At 41.6% G+C, this 24,468-nt stretch overlaps 1 pseudogene; it reads left to right on the top strand.

Annotated features, from left to right (window-relative positions):
* Window positions 1–534: 534 nt before the first annotated feature.
* On the top strand, window positions 535–1,775 carry LOC100995568 (heat shock protein HSP 90-beta-like; annotated as a pseudogene).
* The last annotated feature ends 22,693 nt before the right edge of the window (window positions 1,776–24,468 follow it).

The following is a 24,468-nucleotide window of genomic DNA, read 5'->3' as shown; positions in this document are numbered from 1 at the left end:
CCTTATTGAAATATTGCAATGAGAATGCAAGGAATGTATGAACAAGGTATTTGTAGACCTTCACTTGGGATCACAGTAGTTATAAAAGCCAGAGATGATGATACTGTGATGAAAACCCTCAATGATACCTGAACATCTCCTCGAATAGAGCTCAGACTCCTCAGCCAAGCACGCAGAGTGCCCCATCAAGCACCTCCTCCCTCCTCTCCCATCTTAGGGAGGCATCCAGATAGTGACTGAGAACATCAGGGATGGTCGGCCTAGTAGTATTCATCAGCCTCAAGTTTTCAAGCAAAACTCGGGCATGTTGAAGCCTTAGCCCAGGGAAGAGGTGGACACTGGTGGACTCTGCTGCAAGATCCCGTGGCTCAGCTTGTAGGCATAACAGGCTGATCCATCATGAGGTCAATTGAAGATCTGGAACCTTATGGCTTGGGAATTAACAATTATCCTTGCTCAGGCTTGATGCCACGTGCAAGTTGGACAGTCCCGGCCCACTCTGCTCTCTAGTACTTGTGGCCCTTTCCTTTCAAGATGCTTGAGGAAGTGTACCAGGGAAAGGAGGAGGTGGAGACTTTTGCTTTTCAGGCAGAAGTTGCCCAATTCATGTATCTCAACATCAATACCTTCTATTCCAACCAGAAAATTTTTCTTCAGGAGTTGATCTCTAATGGATTTAATGCATTAAACAGAATTTGCTGAGAGCCTGACAGACTCTTCTGAGTTGAACAGCAGTAAAGAGATGAAAATTGACATCATCTTCAACTCTCAGGAATGCACCCTGACTTTGGTGGACACAGGCATTGCCATGACCAAGGATGACCTCATAAATAATTTTGGAACCATTGCCAAGTCTCCAAGATTGAGCAGTTTGGTTTTTAGCCTGCCTACCTGGTGGCACAGAAAGTGACTGTGATCACACATCACAATGCTGATGAACAGTATGCCTGAGAGTCTTCCTCCACTGTATGTGCTGACCACAGTGAGCCCACCAGCAGGGATACCAAAGTGATCCTCCACCTTAAGGAAGACCAGATAGAGTACTTAGAAGAGAGACAAATCAAAGAAGTAGTGAAGAAGTACTCATAGTTCATAAGCTATCCCATCACTGTTTATTTGGGGGAAGGAATGAGAGAAGGAAACCGGTGACAATGAGGCAAAAGAAGAGATAGGTGAGAAAAAAGAGGAAAATAAAGATGCTGAGGAAAGGCTCAAGATTGAAGATGTAGGCTCAGATGATAGCAGTAAGGGTAAGAAAAAGAAGACCAGAAAATTAAAGAGAAATACATTGATTAGGAAGAGCTAAACAAGGCCAAGTTCATTTGGACCAGAAACCCTCATGATGTCACCCAGGAGAAATATGGAGAATTTTACAAGAGTCTCACCAATAAGTAGGAAGACCACTTGGCAGTCAAGCATTTCTCTGTAGAAGGTCAGTTGGAATTTAGAGCATTGCTACTCATCCCTCAACGGGCTCCCTTTGACCTCTTTGAGAACAAGAAGAAAAAGAACAACATCAAGCTGTCCATCGTGTGTTCATCATGGACAGCTGTGATGAGTTGACACAAGAGTTTCTCAATTTTATTCATGGTTTGGTTGACTCTCAGTATCTGCCCCTCAACATCTCTCGAGAAATGCTTAAGCAGAGCAAAATCTTAAAAGTCATTCAAACAAACATTGTTAAGAAGTGCCTTGAGCTGTTCTCTGAGCTGGCAGAAGACAAGGAGAACTACAAGAAATTCCATGAGGCAGTCTGTAAAAATCTAGCCTACTGATTTAAATGTTAATCACATCTACAAAATGTCTTCAGGCCAACATGTAGACTGGTGTTTGGCCAATCTAATATATGGGTACCATGGCCTAGCTAGGTTGACACATAAAGTTTGCCATCACACCAAGTAATCCAGCACTACCATTCAAAAGGGTAGTTTTGCAAGTTAATAAAAAACTCTAGCAGTGTGGAAGCCAATTAGTCAGGAAACAAGCTGAGTCATCTTAGGGCTTCACTGAGAGCCGAAGGGCAAATGGAAATGTATAAAATGGAGGAAATTAAGCCAGAGTACTCAAGATGTTTATAATGAAATAGAAGAGTGTATAATGGAAATGAAGAGTACTACTGCTGAAAGGAGGATGGAACTGGCAAGGAATGCAGAAGGTACCAAAACAAACAAAAACATCCTTCAAACCCAGACCTTAATATTCTGAGCCCCAATGCCTTTGCCCATCTCCTTGGGCCTCTTGCCTCTTGGGGTCCAAGTGTTACAGAAGCTGCTTCAGCAGCAGCAGAGCAAGACCTGGACCCAGCACTGGTGGAGGGGGAGGCCTAAGCCAATTTCCACGACAGGAAGGAATGCCCCAGAGGACAATAAAAGTGAGGTCATCATGTGTCTACGAGTCTCTCCAGAAAAATATCAGATGTGAACTGTAAAACAATCAACATTCAGTTGTACAGGAAAAGTTAAAGCCATACTAGAGCAGGGGCCAAAAGCTTACAGAGAATCTGTGAAAGCCAGTTGCATGTAAGGGAGCCAGCCCTAATGGCATGCAGGTAGAACTCGAGCTTGTGGAATTTTTCTTTTAAACTATGAAGGACAGAAGTTCCTTTTCAGTCGAAAAGTGAACAAATGTTACGCCCATCTTTTAAAAAAATGGGCACTGGCATTGTGGAAAGCATTTGGGAGATTTCTCAAAGAGCTTAAAACAGAACTACCATTCTACCCAGCAATCCCATTATTTGGTATATACCCAAAGGAATATAAATCATTCTACCATAAAGACACAGGCATATGAATGTTTATTGCAGCCCTATTCACAATAACAAAGACATGGAATCAACCTGAATGCCTATCAATGGTAGACAGGATAAAGAAAATGTGGTAGGTATACAACATGGAATACTACACAGCCGTAAAAAAGAACAAAGTCATGTCCTTTGCAGCAACATGGATGGAGCTGGAGGCCATTATCCTAAGCAAACTAACACAGGAACAGAAAACCAAATACCACATGTTCTCACTAATAAGTGGTAGCTAAACTTTGAGGACATATGCACACAAAGAAGAGGATAACAGACACTGGGGCTACTTGAGGGTGGGAGGGTGGGAGAAGGGTGAAGATTGAAAAACTACCTATCATATACTATGCTTATTACCTGGATGATAAAATGATCTATACACCAATCCCCTGTGACACACAACTTACTTATATAACAAGCCTGCACATATACCCCTGAACCTAAAATAAAAGTTTAAAAAAAGAGGGAAGAATGGGAGATAGGGTTGAATTAATATAGTAATTATAGACCAGACAGCATTGAAAACCAGGAAAATTTGATTGAAGCTTTCATTAATCACTGTATCTAAGAGCATAAAACACTAGTGGGTAAACTGTGCTAGTCTGTTTGGACTACTGTAACAAAATGCCATAAACCAGATGGCTTATAAACAGTAGAAACTTATTTCTCACAGTCTGGAGACTGGGAAGTCCAAAATCAAGGCTCCAGAAGATCTGGTGTTTGGTGAGGGCCTGCTTCCTGGTTTGCAGATGGCTGTCTTCTCGTGCCATCCTCATATGGGCAGAAAGCAGAGAGAGAGAGTGGAAGCAAGCTCTCTCGTGTCTTCTTATAAGGGCACTAATTCCATTCATAGAGGCTCCAACGTCATGACCTAATTACCTCCCAAAGGCCCCACCTGCTACTACCATCACCTTGGGGATTAGCATTCTAACATATCAATTTTGAGGTGACACAAACACTCAGGCCATAGCACAAACTACAGGGCTTTTTGAAAGTCTTAGGGAAAAGAAAGTTGAAGTGCAACTTCCTTTCCAAATGTGGGCACATACACCATAGCCACACCACCTGTTAGCCCAGAACTGTATTTATGTCATCCTCCAGCCTGAGCCTCCAGGGGGCTAGGACTGCAGGACCCATGCTCTTAGTATGAAATGTGCTATCAGTGTTTTTCTTTCTGCCCATATAGTTACAAACAACTGAATTCAATCCAAAATGCATTTCTTGAGTGTTTACTATGTACTGCCTTACCAGGAAGTGACTTAAAGAATATAAAAATGCATGGGACATGGTTTCTGCCCCTCAAGATCACTACATGAAGGAGACCCACATACATATTAATAAATGAAAAAGATTATTTTAATTAAAACAGAAGGGAGAATTCAGACTTAAGCAATAACTCTTGACCATCAGAATGATAACACTGGAATTTCCTCTGAAAGGTGAGCTGAAGAGTTTCCTCCTTTAGACATAAAGTGAGACTGAACAGCCAGCCATCTTTGGTTGGTTAGATACCCACCTGACCCAGAACAGAGCTTGGGGCAGGTAATATTGCCAGGCCCCTCCCACTGTATAATTCTAAGACACTGTCATTTCTAGGTTGCTAAAAATAGAAACATGGCATCTGGTATGTAACAATATACAATATTGCAGCTGTGTCTTTATGATGAATAATAATACTTTGGAGTTATATGATGAAGCAATCACCTTGCAAGTGCAATCTCATTAACCCTCACAATATTCTGATTAGGTAAGCAGGTGGCAAGTGATCTGAACTCAGTTTGCAATTGAAGGAACCAAGACACAGAGAATCTGAGAAACTTCCCAAGGAGCACCCACTTTCAGTCACAGGTGGGAATGTGGCCCAGGTCTCCTGTCTCCAAATTTGTTGCCCTGAGCAGTAGTCCACACTGCTTCCAAGGTTCAGCAGCAGAACAAACTCGAAATTGGCATTGTCCTGGATCTACCCCTTGGGAAATATTGCTGACTTCTCTTAAGTGAATGCCAGAACCACCCCAAGATTAAGTTCAGTATTTCCTTGTTCTATTAACCTCTGGCAATTAACCTCTTCCTCCTTCCAAACTCCAACCTGTCTTGAAATAAACCGAAGAAATATTTAAACCACGCCAAAACTTCTCTATGACTTCTGTTAATCTTTCCCGAGTTTTTGTTCTGGTGTGTGGGTGCAATTTAGTTGAAGGTCAGTTGTTTTCAGAGAGTCACTGTTCTAAAAGTCTTTAAACACTCGTTCAGGCACCCTGTGTAAATAGATTTCTTCTCTCAGTCCCGATTTTATTCATGTCTTTGATAATAGAAAAAAATACTTGTTTGCTTTCCTAAACATGCTGTGTGATTTTGCTCAGACTAGAGGAACAGGTTTGGTGATGCTGATTTAAAATCACAGGAAAATGACACCATGAGCCAGGAGACATTTGCCAGCCCAGAGCAAAGGCGTCTTCTGAGCCTCTGGGGAAACACTGATATTCGTTTATAGGGAAATAGTAAGATTAATATGGGAACTCGGGTTGTGCTTTTGGGGGCAGGATTCCCTGGCTCCTTTTGAGACAATGACACGCGGCCACATCTTCAAATTGTTAATTATGTACTGCCCCCTAGGGATTTTTGTTTTGCTGGTGGCAACCTGCTTCAAATCCTACAGGAAATATTTATCAGCCGGCTTCAGCCAGTATTTGTCTCATCGAAGGCTGCACCTTTTTGTGACCTTGTTGTACTGAGTCTACCCCTTTCTCTAGCAAGTCAGATTCACACACTTTACTTTTTGAATTGTTGATTTTTTCTCTCCCTCTTTTGTCTTTATTTGGTTTTATTTCCCCAGGATGGCTGCATTTGAATAGTGTGGGGAGGACTGACGTCTCTGCTCTTTAAAGAGCTGCTCTTACCAACCTCCACATTTCCCCTGTGGCTTTGTAAACATCCTTGGATTTGGGGAACAGAGGAAGAGCAAACTGTTAATTATAGACACTTACACATATGCACTTACATGTTTATCTGCACTTACTGATGGAGGAGTTCTCTATACTCTGAAATGTTCTCTATGAAATTCCATTTAAATCAAAAACTTTTATCAGAAAAATGAAATTGCTTCGTGATTGAATAGCACTTTGCTTCTAAGTACCAGCCATCGAGGCTGATGAAATGGCCCAGATGACGCTCTTCCCCAGAAAGACATCCTTCATCCTTTATTTTAAAGTTGGAGTAAAAAATGTTGGCCCTATATTTCTTCGCACACTTTCAATACAGAAACGGTCTTAAGCTATAATAAATGACACGGTATCTGATATGAATGTTGTAAATATGCGTTGTTTTTACTGTTTGTGTAGTTTGTTCCTTTTTTTAAATAATGCATAAGACAGCCCTGGCAGGAATCTTTCTTCATAGATTGTATATTTTTTTAAACACACACACACACACACACACACACACAAATCCTGTACACAACAACTTTAGCAAATATATGCACGATCCAAACAGTTCAGAAATATAAGATCTGAAAATGAGCAAAGGGCAGCAGATTTTTGAATAGGCTTCATCAGCCGAGGGGAGAGGTCAGTCGTGGAGATTAGTTATAGGAGCTATTAAGTCTCCTCTGACACCCACAGTACAAGCTGCTTAACATAATCAGCCGCAATCAGCAAAACTGCTGTTTATTACAAAACGTTTTTCCCTTTTAATATTTCATATTGTTATGTAAAATGGTGCAGTGTAGGGACACACACATTTCACCAGGGACAAATTGTGCAAATTGTCAGCAATAATAATTTGTGGCTCTTCTCATGACATCTTTTGAAGTTAAAATGGTTGAGCGATACCTCTCCAGGGCTATTTTCTCTAATGTGGTTAATAGTTTGCACTGGAGTTGACCAAGCACCCTCTGGGTGATGTCGACATTTACCAGTATGAGAAAATGTTTGTGTGACCGAACATCAGCCAGACAAGTCTGTAATTCCAGGCCACGAAGCTTGGTTCTGCTTTCTCTTACCCATTTGGTCAGTGCCCTCAGTTATAGGTGTGTCTCACACTGGAATAAAAATGAGCAGAGGCATTCCCTAGCCTGTCCTAATCACCAGAGTAATTCCTCTTTCAAAACATTTTAATTTAAATAGAACTGATTATGAGGCACACAGTAGGAGTCTATGTAGAATGAATTTCATACACTGAGTATTGGGATAAGAGAAATTTCCTAACTGTGCAATAGGACAGGTTGCCATGGCCTAGATTAGAGGACCCTTGGATATTTTTTTTTTTCACAGTGCAAGTTCATGGTTTTATTTTGTTTTTTTTTTATTATACTTTAAGTGTTAGGGTACATGTGCACAATGTGCAGGTTTGCTACATGTGTATACATGTGCCATGTTGGTGTGCTGCACCCATTAACTCGTCATTTACATTAGGTATATCTCCTAATGCTATCCCTCCCGCCTCCCCCCACCCCGCAACAGTCCCTGGTGTGTGATGTTCCCCTTCCTGTGTCCATGTGTTCTCATTGTTCATTTCCCACCTATGAGTGAGAACATGCGGTGTTTGGTTTTTTGAGAGGACCCTTGGATATTATTTCCACATTTCTCTAAGAGAATAAGAAAGTACAGAGGCAGACGTTGCTGGTTCCCCTTCCAGTCCACTAAGCATCTTGTACAAGATGTCCTAATCCCTGACAGCTATCTCCTAAGGTTCCATCCCCAGTCATCCCTCCCATTCACCCAGAGCCAGCGTAGCTGGTTCATGGGAACTCTGGGCTGAGCAGGAGGCACTGGAGCAGAACAAAAGTGTAGGGTTTTATTTGTACAAATATGGGAATACTTAAAAGCTAAAATAAGCATTGTCCCTTTCCAAGTGAGCACCTTAGCAGGCTAAATGACACATTTATTTGAACACTGGAGCAGCCATTTCTCACAATTTTGGTCCATCTTGTTTAGAAGCTGTGAAAGACAATCAGTGTCTTTCCTGTAGAGTCACTCATACCTTCCTTTGAACGTTAACTCAATCATCTATTTCATTCATCAGGTCTGACTCCAAGTGAATGGACATTCCTCATTCTTTGTACACCTCCTATTTGGATAATTCTTTTGGATATTTATTTCTGTGTCTATATCCCCAGTGTAATAAACTTCTTGAGATGAGGAGATTTTCATTTTCCCCTCTATATGCATCACCGTCTAGCTGCATCAGACACATAGTAAGTGCTCAATAGATGTTTGTTGAATAAATGAGCAAAGAGTTTAGGAAATTAAATTCACTCTTAGAGAACAAAGGTGTTCCCCTATGAGGGCTCTGGACTTGGAAGACTATTCAAATGTAGGGTTTTCATTCCTTGAACGTTTCTTGAACAATGGAAACTTCTCAGGAATTAGTGTTCACGGACAACATATCATTGAAATTTTAAAACGCTGTTAGATTTCTTAAAACCCCAATTATTGGACTTTCTAGACCAGTGCTCTCTAATAGAAATACACCGCAAGCTGCTTATATAATTTTAAATTTTCTAGTAGCCACATTTAAAAAGATGAAACAGGGTGAAATTAATTTTGATAAAATGCTAACAACATTTAATTTAACCCATATATGCAAAAACTTTTTTCAACATATAATCAGCTTAAAAAATTATTGATGTTTTTACATTCTTTTTTGCTGTTGTCCTAAGTCTTTGAAATTTGGCATACATTTTATGTTTATAGCACAACTCCATTTGGAGTAGCTGTATTCCACGTGCTCAGTAACCATGCATGACTGCTAGCTACCAATACTAGCAGCACTGTTCTAGATTCTGGGCCTGCCTCATTGCCCTCTTGGCCAGTACCTTCTTGTGATTGATACCTCTGAGGGTGGACTACAGGGGGCAGCAACAGGTAATGACTGGATGTGCCATGAGTGGTCACTTCTCTACTTATTTGCCCTTTCTTCCCTAGCTGGAGCAAAGAGGCCAGTGGTACAATGGCATTTTGAGCAAATTAGAACATGAAAGCATGTGCAACACCCCAGATTTCATGTTATCAGTGCCAACCACATTTTTATTCCTTGGGCTGGTTGTTTCCTTGATTTTTCTTATATTCAGCCTAATGCAGCTCATGAAAAGGCTCAGACAAGAGACAAGTGTGGTTCCCACTCCTGAAGTCAATAGTAGAGCCGATGGGACCTAATGAACCCCGATATAAGAAAAAGAGAGGAGTCAGGGTGATTCCTGGGTTTTTTCCTTGTTCAACCATGTTAGAGAGTGGCATTGGTATAGTCACCTAGGGATGGAGTGTGGCTGGAGAAGCTGGTATTGCTAATTTCAGTGCCTTGGGGCCTTCCAACACAATGTGGCTGGGAAGAGGAGGAGGAGCAAAGGAGCTTGTTAGAGAGATAGAGACCAAACACCAGGGAGTGAAGTCTCAGACTCTTAGGAAAGAAGCTGTCCCCAAAAGCAGGAAGTGCCCAGCTCCCAGAGGCCAAATAAGCCTTCTGGATGCAAACACGTGAGGCACAAGAAGTAGATTGAGAAGACAGGCTTGAGCAGTGAGCCAAGCAGCATCAGATGGTCTGAGGAGAGAGTTGGCAGGTCACACTGATGCAACAGGCCCGGGCAAGTGGAGGGCTGCATCAGAGAACCGGTGCTAGAACCCAATTAAGCAAGCTGTAGAGGGAGCATAGACAGAATAAGGCTACATAGCAGCCTTGAGTGCTTCTATGTCCCTCATTAGCCAGGGAAGAGCTGTCCCTCCACCATGTTTTCCTCCTGCACAGAGAAGGATGAGGGACTTCTCCTCACAAGGATCCTATCGAGGTGAAGGGTGTGGTGATTTGAGCTCACTGAAACTAAGCATAACCTGAGACCTGGTTTCTCAGAATCAGATCGGCTTAGGAATTTTAGGAAAGAAATTCTTGTTTGTATAACTGATCTAAATATTCTTCAGTAGAGAATTAGTCAAACAAATGATGGAACATTCGGACAATGCAATAGTAATCACCCGTAAGAATAAGCGAGAAGGTATTGATGTAGGTATGTGCATATTGATGTAGGTATGTGGACAAGATTCATTTAGAGTGAATAAAGCAAGATTCAGAACAGCATAGAGAGAAGGTTCACTTGTGAGGGAAAAAAGACAATCATATACATATACATATTCACCTATATATATGCACCTTATATATGCATAGAAATTTTCTGGAATGATGAACAAGAAGCTGTTAAGGGTAACCGTCTCTGGGGGAGGAACTAGAAAGGACTTCAGAAGGACAGAGAGATTTGCCTTTTGCATCTCATCGTTGTATTGCTCAGTTTTGAATGGCCAGGTGCAGGAATTATTTTTCAAATTAAAATAAGTTTAAAGTGTTTTAAACAATGTTTTACTTGTAATGTCTATATTAAACACTATGAAATATCTTAGAGAAAAGACTGCCTACTTTTATGTTGTGACCAGTGAACTGTATTCATTCATTTCATCCTTCTTTTGAATTTCAAATTTGGAGGCACTGGAAGACTGCATTGATTAGGGTCCATTCTCCTGATGTCAAATCTTTTCCTTTGAGTAATTCCACTCAGTGTCCAAATATCAAGTTCATACACTGGCTGGCAGTGAGGCACTGATGTGCCACTGGACATCAAGGCACCTAAGAGTCCAAAGACGAGGTGAAGTGGGAAAGGCAAAGTGTGGACCAGTCACAGACGCACCCCCAGGGTTTCCCGTTGCTGTATCCGCATCCCCTGCCACCCACTTCATGACAAACAGAGATTGCCTCTGGGAAGACACCAGGAGGCTGTCTACAGGGAGCGAGGAGACAGTGTTTATTGAGACTATGTTTACTGCTGTGTAGCTCCTTTCTGCTTGTATATAAAGTACCAGTCACCCATTCCCTAATTAAACAGATGTAAAAAACTACTGGCATCAGGCAGGTGGAGGATAATAGGATTACAGTCTCTTCAGAGAGATAAGAGAGAAATGACTACATGCTTTAAGAGTAAAAGGTGGTAGAAATTGCTTCTAATCTGTTTGATTAGAAAAGATAGAATTTGGGGTCAATCTTAATGCATGTGAAGGAAAATGTTACTTTATTTTATTTATTTATTTTTATTATACTTTAAGTTCTGGGGTACATGTGCAGAACGTGCAGGTTTCTTACATAGGTATACACGTGTTATGGTGTTTGCTGCACCCATCAACCCATCATCTACATTAGGTATTTCTCCTAATGCTATCCTTCCCCGAGTCCTCCACCCGCAACAGGCCCCAGTGTGAGATGTTCCCCTTGCTGTGTCCACGTGTTCTCATTGTTCAACTCCCACTTATGAGTGAAAACATGTAGTGTTTAGTTTTCTGTTCCTGGGTTAGTTTGCTGAGAATAATGGTTTCCAGCTTCATTCATGTCCCTGCAAAGGACATGAACTCATCCTTTTTTATGGCTGCACAGTATTCTATGGTGTATATGTGCCACATTTTCTTTATCCAGTCTATCATTGATGGGCATTTGGGTTGGTTCCAAGTCTTTGCTATTGTGAATAGTGCTGCAATAAACATACGTGTGCATGTGTCTTTATAGTAGAATGATTTATAATCCTTTGGGTATATACCCAGCAATCCCATTCCTGGGTCAAATGGTATTTCTGGTTCTAGATCCTTGAGGAATTGCCACACTGTCTTCCACAATGGTTGAACTAATTTACACTCCTACCAACAGTGTAAAAGCATTCCTATTTCTCCACATCCTCTCCAGCATCTGTTGTTTCCTGACTATTTAATGATAGCCATTCTAACTGGCGTGAGATAGTATCTCATTGCAGTTTTGACTTGCATTTCTACAATGACCAGTGATGATGAGCTTTTTTTCATATGTTTGTTGGCCATACAAATGTTTTCTTTTGAGAAGTGTCTGTTCATATCCTTCACCCACTTTTTGATGGCGTTGTTTGTTTTCTTCTTGTAAATTTGTTTAAGTTCCTTGTAGATTCTGCATATTAGTCCTTTGTCAGATGGGTAGATTGCAAAAATGTTCTCCCATTCTGTAGGTTGCCTGTTCACTCTGATGATAGTTTCTTTTGCTGTGCAGAAGCTCTTTAGTTTAATTAGATCCTATTTGTCAATTTTGGCTTTTGTTGCCATTGCTTTTGGTATTTTAGTCATGAAGTTTTTGCCCATGCCTATGTCCTGAATGGCATAGCCTAGGTTTTTATGGTTTTAGATCTTAGGTTTAAGCCTTTAATCCATCTTGAGTGAATTTTTGTATAAGTTGTAATGAAGGGGTCCAGTTTCAGTTTTCTGCATATGGCTAGCCAGTTTTCCCAACACCATTTATTAAATAGGGAATCCTTTCCCCTTTGCTTATTTTTGTCAGGTTTGTCAAAGAGCAGATGGTTGTAGATGTGTGGTGTTATTTCTGAGGCCTCTCTTCCGTTCCATTGGTCTATGTATCTGTTTTGGTACAAGTACTATGCTGTTTTGGTTACTGTAGCCTTGTAGTATAGTTTGATGCCAGGTAGCATGATGCCTCCAGGTTTGTTCTTTTTGCTTAGGATTGTCTTGGCTATGTGGGCTCTTTTTTGGTTCCATATGAAATTTAAAGTAGTTTTTTCTAATTTTGTGAAGAAAGTCAATGGTGGCTTGATGGGGATAGCATTGAATCTAAAAATTACTTTAGGCAGTATGGCCATTTTCACATTATTGATTCTTCCTATCCATGAGCCTGAAATGTTTTTCCATTTGTTTGTGTCCTCTCTTATTTCCTTGAGCAGTGGTTTGTAGTTCTCCTTGAAGAGGTCCTTCCCATCCCTTGTAAGTTGGATTCCTAGGTATTTTATTCTCTTTGTAGCAATTGTAAATGGGAGTTCACTCATGATTTGGCTCTCTGTTTGTCTATTATTGGTGTACAGGAATGCTTGTGATTTTTGCACATTGATTTTGCATCCTGAGACTTTGCTGAAATTGCTTATCAGCTTACGGAGTTTTTGGGCTGAGAAGATAGGTTTTTCTAAATACACAATCATATCACCTGCAAACAGAGACAATTTGACTTCCTCTCTTCCTATTTGAATATCTTTATTTCCTTCTCTTGTCTGATTTCCCTGGCCAGAACTTCCAATACCATGTTGAATAGGAGTGGTGAGAGAGGGCATCCTTGTCTTGTGCCGGTTTTCAAACGGAATGCTTCCAGTTTTTGCCCATTCAATATGTTATTGGCTGTGGGTTTGCCACAAACAGCTCTTATTATTTCGAGATACATTCCATCAATACCTAGTTTATTGAGTGTTTTTAGCATGAAGAGCTGTTGAATTTTATTGAAGGCCTTTTCTGCATCTATTGGGATAATTATGTGGTTTTTGTCATTGGTTCTGTTTATGTGATGGATTACATTTATTGATTTGCATATGTTGAAACAGCCTTGCATCCCAGGGACGAAGCCGATTTGATCGTGGTGGATAAGCATTTTGATGTGCTGCTGGATTAGGTTTGCCAGTATTTTATTGAGGATTTTTGCATCGATGTACATCAGGGGTATTGGCCTGAAATTTTCTTTTTTTGTTGTGTCTCTGCCAGGTTTTGGTATTAGGATGAAGCTGGCCTCATAAAATGAGTTAGGGAGGAGTCCCTCTTTTTCTATTGTTTGGAATAGTTTCAGAAGGAATGGTACCAACTCCTCTCGTACTTCTGGTAGAATCTGGCTGTGAATCCATTCAGTCCTGGACTTTTTTTGGTTAGTAGGTTATTAATTACTGCCTTAACTTCAGAACTTGTTATTTGTCTATTTAGGTATTCGATTTCTTCTTGGTTTAGTCTTGGGAGGGTGTATGTGTCCAGGAATTTATTCATTTCTTCTAGATTTTCTAGTTTATTTGCACAGAGGTGTTTATAGTATTCTCTGGCGGTAGTTTGTATTTCTGTGGGATCAGTGGTGACATCCCTTTATCATTTTTTATTGTGTCTATTTGATTCTTCTCTCTTTTCTTCTTTATTAGTCTGGCTAGCGGTCTATCTATTTTGTTGATCTTCTTAAAAAACCAGCTCCTGGCTACATTGATTTTTTTGAAGGGTTTTTTGTATCTCTATCTCCTTCAGTTCTGCTCTGATCTTAGTTATTTCTTGCCTTCTGCTAGCTTTTGAATGTGTTTGCTCTTGCTTTTCTAGTTCTTTTAATTGTGATGTTAGGGTGTCCATTTTAGATCTTTCCTGCTATCTCCTGTGGGCACTTAGTGCTCTAAATTTCCCTCTACACACTGCTTTAAATGTGTCCCAGACATTCTGGTACATTGTGTCTTCATTCTCATTGGTTTCAAATAACTTCTTTATTTCTGCCTTAATTTCATTATTTATCTGGTAGTCATTCAGGAGCAGGTTGTTTAGTTTCCATGTAGTTGTGCGGTTTTGAGTGAGTTTCTTAATCCTGAGTTCTAATTTGATTGCACTATGGCCTGAGAGACTGTTCGTTATGATTTCCATTCTTTCGCATTTGCTGAGGAATGTTTTACTTCCAATAATGTGGTCAATTTTTGAATAAGTGTGATGTGGTACTGAGAAGAATGTATATTCTGTTGATTTGGGGTGGAGAGTTCTGTACATGTCTATTAGGTCTACTTGGTCCAGAGCTGAGTTCAAGTCCTGAATATCCTTGTTAATTTTCTGTCTCATTGATCTCTCTAATATTGACAGTGGGATGTTAAAGTCTCCCACTATTATTGTGTGGGAGTCTAAGTCTCTTTGTAGGTCCCTAAGAACTTGCTTTATAAATCTGGGTGCTCCTGTATTGGGTGCATATATATTTAGAATAGTTAGCTGTTCGTGTTGCATTGATCCCTTTACCATTATGTAATGCCTTTCTTTGTCTCTTTGGTCTTTGGTGGTTTAAAGTCTGTTTTATCAGAGACTAGGATTGCAACCCCTGCTTCTTTTTGCTTTCCATTTGCTTGGTAAATATTCCTCCATCCCTTTATTTTGAGCCTATATGTATTTTTGCACATGAGATGGGTCTCCTGAATACAGCACACTGATGGGTCTTGACTCTTCATCCAATTTGCCAGTCTGTGTCTTTTAATTGGGGCATTTAGCCCACTTACATTTAAGGTTGATATTGTTTTGTGTGAATTTGATCCGTCATTAGGATGTTAGTTGGTTATTTTGCCCATTAGTTGATGTAGTTTTTTCATAGTGTCAATGGTCTTTACAATTTGGTATGTTTTTGCAGTGGCTGGTATCAGTTGTTCCTTTCTATGCTTAGTGCTTCCTTCAGGAGCTCTTGTAAGGCAGGCCTGGTGGTGACAGAATCTCTCACCATTTGCTTGTCTGTAAAGGATTTTGTTTCTCCTTCACTTATGAAGCTTAGTTTGGCTGGATATGAAATTCTGAATTGAAAATTCTTTCCTTTAAGAATGTTGAATATTGGCCCCCACTCTCTTCTGGCTTGTAGGGTTTCTGCTGAGAGATCTCCTGTTAGTCTGAGGGGCTTTCCTTTGTGGGTAACCCGATCTTTCTCTCTGGCCGCCCTTAACATTTTTTCCTTCATTTCAACCTTGGTGAATCTGACGATTATGTGTCTTGGGGTTGCTCTTCTCAAGTAGTATCTTTGTGGTGTTCTCTGTATTTCTGAATTTGAATGTTGACCTGCCTTGCTAGGTTGGGGAAGTTCTCCAGGATAATATCCTGAAGAGTGTTTTCCAACTTGGTTCCATTCTCCCCATCACTTTCAGGTACACCAATCAAACATAGGTTTGGTCTTTTCACATAGTCCCATATTTCTGGGAGGCTTTGTTCATTCCTTTTTATTCTTTTTTCTGTAATCTTGCCTTCACGCTTTATTTCATTAAGTTATTCTTCAATCTCTGATATCCTTTCTTCTGCTTGATCAATTCGGCTATTGATACTTGTGTATGCTTCACAAAGTTCTCGTGCTGTGTTTTCAGCTCCATCAGATCATTTATGTTCTTCTCTAAACTGGTTATTCTGTTTAGCAGTTCCTGCAACCTTTTATCAAGGTTCTTAGCTTCCTTGCATTGGGTTAGAACATGCTCCTTTAGCTCAGAGGAGTTTGTTATTACCCACCTTCTGAAGCCTACTTCTGTCAATTCATCAAATTCATTCTCCATCCAGTTTTGTTCTCTTGCTGGCGAGGAGTTGTGATCCTCTGGAGGGGAAGAAGCATTCTGGTTTTTGGAATTTTCAGCTGTTTTGCACTGGCGTTTCCTCATCTTCATGGATTTTTCTACCTTTGGTCTTTGATGATGGTGACTTTCGGAAGGGATTTTTATGTGGACGTCCTTTTTGTTGATGTTGATGCTATTGCTTTCTATTTGCTAGTTTTCCTTCTAACAGTCACTCCCCTCTTCTGCAGGACTGCTGGAGTTTGCTGGAGGTTCACTCCAGTCTGTTTGCCTGGGCATTACCAGGGGAGGCTGTGAAACAGCAAAGATTGCTGCCTGCTCCTTCCTCCAGAAGATTCGTCCCAGAGGGGCACCCACCAGATGCCAGCCAGAGCTCTCCTGTATGAGGTGTCTGTCGACCCCTGCTGGGAGGTGTCTCCCCATCAGGAGGCACAGGGGTCAGGGACCCACTTGAGGAGGCAGTCTGTACCTTAGCAGAGCTCGAGCGCTGTGCTGGGAGATCCGCTGCTGTCTTCAGAGCCAGCAGGCAGGAACATTTAAGTCTACTGAAGCTGTGCCCACAGCCGCCCCCCTCCCCCAGGTGCTCTGTCCCAGGGAGATGGGAGTTTTATCTATAAGCCCCTGACTGGGGCTGCTGTCTTTCTTTCAGAGATGCCCTGCCCAGAGAGGAAGAATCTAGAGAGACAGTCTGGCTACAGCAGCTTTGCCGAGCTGTGGTGGGCTCCACCCAGTTAGAACTTCCTGGCAGCTTTGTTTACAATGTGAGGGGAAAACTGCCTACTCAAGCCTCAGTAATGGTGGACGCCCCTCCCCCTACCAAGCTTGAGCATCCCAGGGCAACTTCAGACTGCTGTGCTGGCAGTGAGAATTTCAAGCCAGTGGATCTTAGCTTGCTGCGACTGTGGGGGTGGGATCCGCTGAGCTAGATCGCTTGGCTCCCTGGCTTCAGCCCCCCTTTCCAGGGCAGTGCATGGTTCTATCTTACTGGCTTTCCAGGTGTCACTGGGGTACAAAATAAAACTCCTGCAGCTAGCTTGGTGTGTGCGCAAATCGCTGCCCAGTTTTGTGCCTGAAACCCAAGGTCCTGGTGGTGTAGGCACCTGAGGGAATCTCCTGGTCTGTGGGTTGCAGAGACCATGAGAAAAGCATAGTATCTGGGCCAGAATGCACCATCCCTCACAGCACAGTCCTTCACGGCTTCCCTTGGCTAGAGGAGAGAGTTCCCCAACCCCTTGTGCTTCCCGGGTGAGGCAACACCTCATTCTGCTTCTGCTTGCCCTCCGTGGGCTGCGCCCACTGTCTAACCAGTCCCAATGAGATGAGCCAGGTACCTCAGTTGAAAATGCAGAAATCACCTGCCTTCTGCATTGATCTCGCTGGGAGCTGCAGACCAGAGCTGTTCCTATTCAGCCATCTTGCCAGCCACCCCTATTCATTTATTTTTTGAGATGGAGTTTCGTTCTTGTTACCCATGCTGAAATGCAATGGTTCAATCTCGGCTCACTGCAACCTCCGCCTCCCGGGTTCAAGCAATTCTCCTGCCTCAGCCTCCCAAGTAGCTGGGATTGCAGGCATATGCCATCATACCTGGCTAATTTTGTAGGAAAATACTACTTTAAAGTGTTATTTTAGGTAATTTTTATTCACCCGAATTCCTGCTACTTTGCAATTCTCCATCCATTGGAGCTGAAATCATCCTTCTTTTAGGGAAGGGCAGAATACAGCCCTGAATTTGGGGAGGATGCTATTTTCTCCTTCCTGTTTCAGGTCTAAAAGTTGTGAAAGCCCAGGCTTTCATTTGTGAGAGCCAACCTTTGCTGAAGGAAGAAAGGATTGGTGGATTTCAAGGATCTCAAGTGAGAGGAGCAGAGTTTTTACAATTTACCACAGGGGGAGGATGGCATGCAGGGTATGGTGTAAGGAAAATTCTTAAAACCATGAAAGAAGAAAAGTCCTTTCAAAAATGACAAGGAGGGGGAGGGCAGAGGAGAAGGAGGAGGAGTACAGAGGACACAAACCTGGTGTTAAAGCACTAATTATACCTATAAGAAAGACCTGGGTTTCTCAGTCTTGGCCCTGGGCTAGAGAGCGTGCAAGATGACAGAAACCCAGGATACACTAATGAGGGCTTGGGTCTTGATTTCCGTTGAAATTAAGGGAAGAGACCACCTTGCAGGTCCCTAAACCAACAAGCATTGTTGCAGGAGAATATGGCAGTGTGGCATGTAACTGTACTGGTAACCCCCAGAGAAGGTCTGAGATAGAGTCCCTCAGATCCTCACAGTCTGCATGTGGAGATCCAGAAGTCCTGTTATGATCCCATGGGAAGCATGGAAGGCCTGAGAGATGGAATAGATCAGACAAGTCTTGGGATTAGAACAAAAAGATGGTGGATCTTGTGAACAGAGACCTCAGCAGGGACCTCAAACATGAGCTGTGGATACCACTGAATACTTCTGATTAGAGTAATGTGGAGAATGTGGTACTTGAGAGAAGCTGGTCTTGACGCTGGGTTAGTTCATTGTACACACTTAGGAGGCAGAGTCTCAAAAATTGAGCCCTTACACAAAAGAACAGCAGCCAAGGCCAGGAGGCAGTCTTCCAGAGAATTACAAGATTGGGCTACTTCAAGGGAAACCAGATATTTTCTTGTAGCATCTCGTATTTTAAGCATTATATTTTTTTAACCTAGAACTGAGGAGAGAGAACAGTGATGGCTTTCTGCCTCTGGGAACTCTGTCTGTGACCAGTGCAGGTCTTGGTTCTGTCACCTGGGGGGCAGTCATCTGAGGTGATGTTTACCTGGTTGCATAGATCATAGCTATAATCACTGGTTGTCAATGAACACATACAGCTCATCTTTCCTTGTACATAACATTTCTCATCCTACAATGCGTGCCTTTATCATTCAATGCCCACCAACATGGCCAAAATGCAAAACAAAAACCCAGAAATACAGTTAATAAGCCCAGGGGAAATGGTTATTCTCCTTTGATCTTAACTCTGTTGAACTGGATATGCAGTGTGAACTGAGCTCTTCAAGCAAATGATAAATCAAGTTTGCTCCTGAAGTGGGGGATAAATTATTTCAAGTGGACTCTACTACTGAGCATCTTTTAACTCGTTCCGAGCATCCTTTCCTTCAGCCTACATTTCTAGACTCTGGCTAAAAATCCTGCTTGGTGGGGAGTCTAATGAATTCATTTCTACCATTTCTTTCAACATGAATATGTTTATATGGTTGCTTTGACTAGGCCAGCTAAGAAAACAGAACTGAGTGTTTCATCCCTGCTTCCTCCAACATTATGATGGTATTATTCTCCATTTAGAAAGACCATCCAGCCATAAAGATGCAGATGAAAAAGACAGCGTATGCCTATCCAGATGCTTTTCCAACTCTATTAAGTGTTCCACCAATGCATGTGCATCCCATGTATTTCAAATTTTATTTACAGAGAAGAAACACTTACCCCATTATACATTATACATTGTATCCCTGATGGACATTAAAGAAGATTACAGTAGATTCACTGCCCTTGATGTATTGTTTTTTTCTCCTTCATTTCCTAGGAGCTAAGATAGCCAAATACGCCCAGCAAGAGCCAGACATATCAGCTCATATAGTTTTAAAGGCATATTTGGTTGAATAGTGAGTCAAAATCCCCTCCTAATGAATTTCCCTCCTGGAAATTATCTTCCATGTCAGGAAATAGTCCACAAGGAGCAAGCATCTTCTTTCTCTAATTTGCATTGTGGAAAGAAAAGGAAAATAGCACAGATGCATTCGGTATTGAACAAAGAGCATATATGGGCATTTCAATCCCTAATATCGCACTAGTTTCTGATGCTAATGTAAAATATGTTCTTTTTGCATTTATAATCATGATGAGCAGATGGCGAAGACGGTTTAAAGTAGTACTGTATGTCTATTAAAATAATGTATGCTGTTAGCAAGTCTTCCCTAAAACTGGAGTTTAATTGCTCATAAACACATACATTAGAAAGAACCACGATTCTAAGAGCCATTTGCTTTGCCAGGACAATAGTTTAGACAGAGTTCCCTGTAACAAGCTTTGGCCAAAAGACTTCTTGTGGTAGCAGATGCTTCACTGTGCTCTCTCTCCCTTAAAGAGGCTTAATTGACAAAAATGTTGAGATTGGCACAAAAGGACCCTGGTTTCTTGAAACAAAGAAATCCCTCTTAAACTTAAGCTAAAATGGAAAAACTAAGGAAAATGTGGACTTGGGGAGAACTGGTAAGGCAAGAATTAAGTACATAAGCTGCATCATTCTTTGGCATTCTTTGGAGTTTTGTTTTGTTTTTTTTTTATTAGATTTCAAGCAAACCATCAACAATGGCATTTTGTCATTTTCAGTGATTAATATTGATTATATGGTTGCTGTGTTTTCTGAAAGTAAAACCAGCCAGACAGGAGAGAGTTTATTTTTTCATTCCAAGGGGCTTCACTGCCACATCACAGAGGGAGAAGGAGATGAACCTCTCTCTCTGACAGTTTCGCCACCCACTCAGCCTCTGGGAAAGGGGTCCTCCAAACGAAGGACGTCTGATCTTCAAAGCCGATGACAAAGTCGGGAGGATCAGAATCCACCCTGAACACCAGTAAATGGGAATTGATACTGTTTGCAAACAGGAGGAGGAGGAAGGGGGAGGAGGCAGTAGAGAAAGGCAGGCTGAGAGCCAAGGGCCCTAAAAAGGCAGCAAGTTTTAGAAAACACTCATTTGACTAATTTGCCTAATATAATAAAGAAAGGATGGTTTTATTTTCAAATGCAGAAGTGGTGATTGATTAGGTGGGCATTATATTTGCAGCATGTGGAATGAATAATGGCTGTGAATGGATATGGAAAATATCTTACCAAGAAGGAAAAAAAATCCATAAGTCATACAAGGCAGAGCACAAAAATACCAACATACCAACATTCAAAGAGAGTTTCAATAATAACAGACTGAATCTTGGAAGGGAGCCAAGGAAACGGGGAACAGAAAGAGAGCTATACGCAGCATAATGGTTTCTAGACAATAGGCAATGAGAGAGGGTCTGCACATGCTTGTGAATGTGGTATTAGCTCTTTCATTATTATAATTACCTAAGTTTAAGGTCAAGTCACCTGTGTATTGCTGATAAAGTTAATGATTTCTTTTAAAATAGAAGTAGTGCTTAAATTACCTAAGATGTTAGAGGAATAGATAATCCATGTGGGTGAGCTATTACAGAATTATCCCCGTCTAACAGAGCAACATCCCTGATAGAGAATGGCACTGAATCCCACCACATCTGCAGAATTCTAATGTAGAACCTTGCAAATGCATTCTCCTGCCTGAGTTCTCTCTTTGGTTGAAGGCGACCCTCCCATTACCGAAGACATGCATTCTTCTGACAGTTTAAAAAAGCTGTCTCAGAATAGGGTTTACCTCAGGTAAGATGCAGCCAGATTTGGAAACCTGAATTCACATTTTGCAAGCTTTGATCAGTCATCAGATTGCAGTCTGAATCAAAAAAAGACTGGGTATAGAAGGTTTGCCAAATACTTGTATTTTAAATGTTTCTGAATGATGAAATTCCATGAAGTGTTATTTAAGTAGTGGGATGGAAGATTTTTCTCTTTTTCTTGTCACAGAAATAACTCAAAAATTCCATAATTCTTCACCATCATAAATTCTGAATACTTGAGAACAAATACTTGAGGAATCTAATAGAAAAACCACAGGAAAAAGCTATCAGGTCCTTCAGGTGGGTCCTAGCTCCATCTCAGCATTAACGGAGATGTGTCCTATGCATCTGCATTTTTCAAATACTTCATGAGTGATTGTGTCTTACATCAGGCTTAAGAACCATTGCTGTTGGTGGGAGGCAGTGTTTGAATGGTGTTAAGACCTGGCCAGATCTGCATTTTTCAATAGATCACTAGTTAAAACATAGTGGAACAATTTGAAATGGGACAAGACTGCTGCTAGGGAGGGCCCTAGGGATGCTACTCTACCTGCTCGTGTGAGAGTCACTAAATGTCTGAACTAGGGCAGTGGTAGTCAGAGAAGGAGATGAGGGGTCAGAGATAGGGAGGCTGAGTCAATACGTATTTAGGAGGCAAAATCAGCAATATTTAGCGATTGAATGTGGAAGGTGGACGAAACAAGTCTGAAATAACTATGAGATTTCTACCTTGGATGACAGCTTGGATGGTACAGCTTTTAACTAAGTACCTTCTAACACTAGTTCTCCAGTACCAACGGGGCACCTTACAACTCAGTTCAATTCTGACACTAACTATGTAAAATTAGCACAGACCTCACAAGTTAAGAGGCTCAGTCCCACGTGACTACCCCCACTTCAGACACTAACCACAAGCAGAGTCCCCATGCAACAGAAGTCCCCCAGAGTTCTGTTTAAAATTTGAGGGTTCCTACAACTCACTTCTGGTTTAATAATTTGCTTAAAATGATTCACAGAACTCACTGAAAGCATTACACTTAAGAATTACTGGGTTTTATTTATTTATGTATTTATTTTTGAGACAGGGTCTTGCTCTGATGTTCAGGCTGGAGTGTAATGGTGTGATCTCGGTTCACTGCATCCTCAACCTCCCAGCTTCAAGCAATCTTCCCATCTCAGCCTCCTAAGTAGCTGGGACCACAGCTGTGCACCAACACACCCAGCTAATTTTTGTTTATTTTTTGTAGACATGGGGGTCTCCCTATGTTACCCAGGCTGGTCTCAAGGAATCTTCCTGCCTCAGCCTCCCAAAGTGCTAGGCTTACAGGTGTGAAGCCACTATGCCCAGCCTAGGATTACTGTTTTATTATAAAGGATACAAATAAACAGGCAGATGAAGAGGTACCTAGAGCAAGTCTGGGAGGGTCCTGAACATAGGGACCTCTGTTTTCATGGACTCAGGGTTCACCATCTTCCCTAAACAGGACGTTCACCAACTAGGAAGCCCCCTAGCCTCCTCGTTTCAGAGTTCTGGGTTTCTGGGGTTTCTTCGGGTAGGCATGATTGGTTAGAGCATTGGCCACATGACTAAACTCAACCTCCCTTCCTTAGAGGTCAGGAGTGGGGCTGAAAACTCTAGCCCTCTAATCACAAGCTTAGTCTTTCTGGCATAGCCAGCCCCTTTCTTGAAACTATCCAAGGGCCCACTGGGAGTCACCTCATTAGCATAAACTCGGGTGCGGTTGAAAGGAGCAAAAGACAGACGACACTGCTCTGACTCAGAAAATTCCAAGAGTTTATGAAGGTCTGTGCCGGAAACTGGGGGCAAAGGCCAAACATATGTGTTTGATTATACCACACTAAGAAATAATAAAGTGAAACAGACTTTCAGGGGAAGGTAACTAGTTCCATTTTGAACACGTTGAGTTTAAGGATTCCCCAAGTGGACGCATCTAGCAGACAGGTGAACACGCAATGAGAAACTCAGGGGAGAGGACACAACTGGAAGCAGAAATCTGGATGTCACTGTTTGAGGAAATGCTCCTGTAAGTAGTATAAGGGTGTGTGAAATATGGTGACATTATTTTTTAAAAAGACATCGAGTTAAACTGTGTTCATTAGGACCCATGATGAGCATAGATAAGCTAATGTCCTGACATTTCTCACACATGATAATTTAGATTTTGTGCTGTAAACCAGGAATCAGAAAGGTTTTTTGTTTTTGGTGTTTTTTTGTAAAGGAACAGGTAACAAATATCTTAAGCTTTGCAGGCTATACAGCCTCTGTCACAACTACTCACTTCTGCTGTTGTGATGTAAAAGGAGCCATAGAAAATACCAATCAAATGAGCATGGCTAGGTTTTAATAAAATTTTATTTGTGGACACTGAAATTCAAATTTCTTACAATGTTCATGTGTCACAAAATGTTCTTTTTTTAAAATCATCTAAAAATGCAAAGACCATCCTAAGCTTATGGGCTGTATAAAAACAGGAGGCAGGCCAATTTGGTCCTTGGGCTGTATGTTGCCAGCCCCTGCTGTAAACCGATAAACTTGTGTGGCTCCCTGAAAAAGAAGACTTAATGTGAGGCAAAGCCTCAGTTCAGAGGAGATGCACTGTAGTCCCTTTGCTGATGAAAGCAAAATTGACCTCGAAAGATGTGGAGAGCCTGCTGTCTGAAGGAGTCTGCTTCATCTGATTGGGTGTTTGTGAATAACTCCAGCTCAGAGTTGAGCCTAGATACAATTCTTCAGGGCGAAACAGTTCTTCTCTTGGCTTTTGGACACCACACTCTCCTAGATATCTCCTACTTCCTGGCTACTCCTTCTCAGCCTCCCTCACCCATTCCTGGCTGCCCTACTTCCCCGTGTTGAAATGCTGAGCAGCCAAGGTTGGGCCCACTTTCCTCCTCTATCTATTCTCCCTTTCCTGCTGATTTTATCCAGTCCTGTGGGTTTAAACATCATTTATATTCTGATCAATTCCAGATCTCTATCTTCAGTCCTGACATGGCCCCAGAATTTCAAATTTGTATATCCAACCAACTGCTTGATGTCTAAATGGGTGTGTCTAATAGGAATTTCTCACCATTTACTCAGTTGCTTAAGCTCCACACCTGTCTTTCTTTTGCCCTCATATTCA

This window comes from Pan paniscus, chromosome 13 (assembly GCF_029289425.2).
Source record: "Pan paniscus chromosome 13, NHGRI_mPanPan1-v2.0_pri, whole genome shotgun sequence".
NCBI classification, from domain to species: Eukaryota; Metazoa; Chordata; class Mammalia; order Primates; family Hominidae; genus Pan; species Pan paniscus.
The sequence above is the reverse complement of the archived record's forward strand: the minus strand, read 5'-3'. Positions and strand labels throughout refer to the sequence as shown.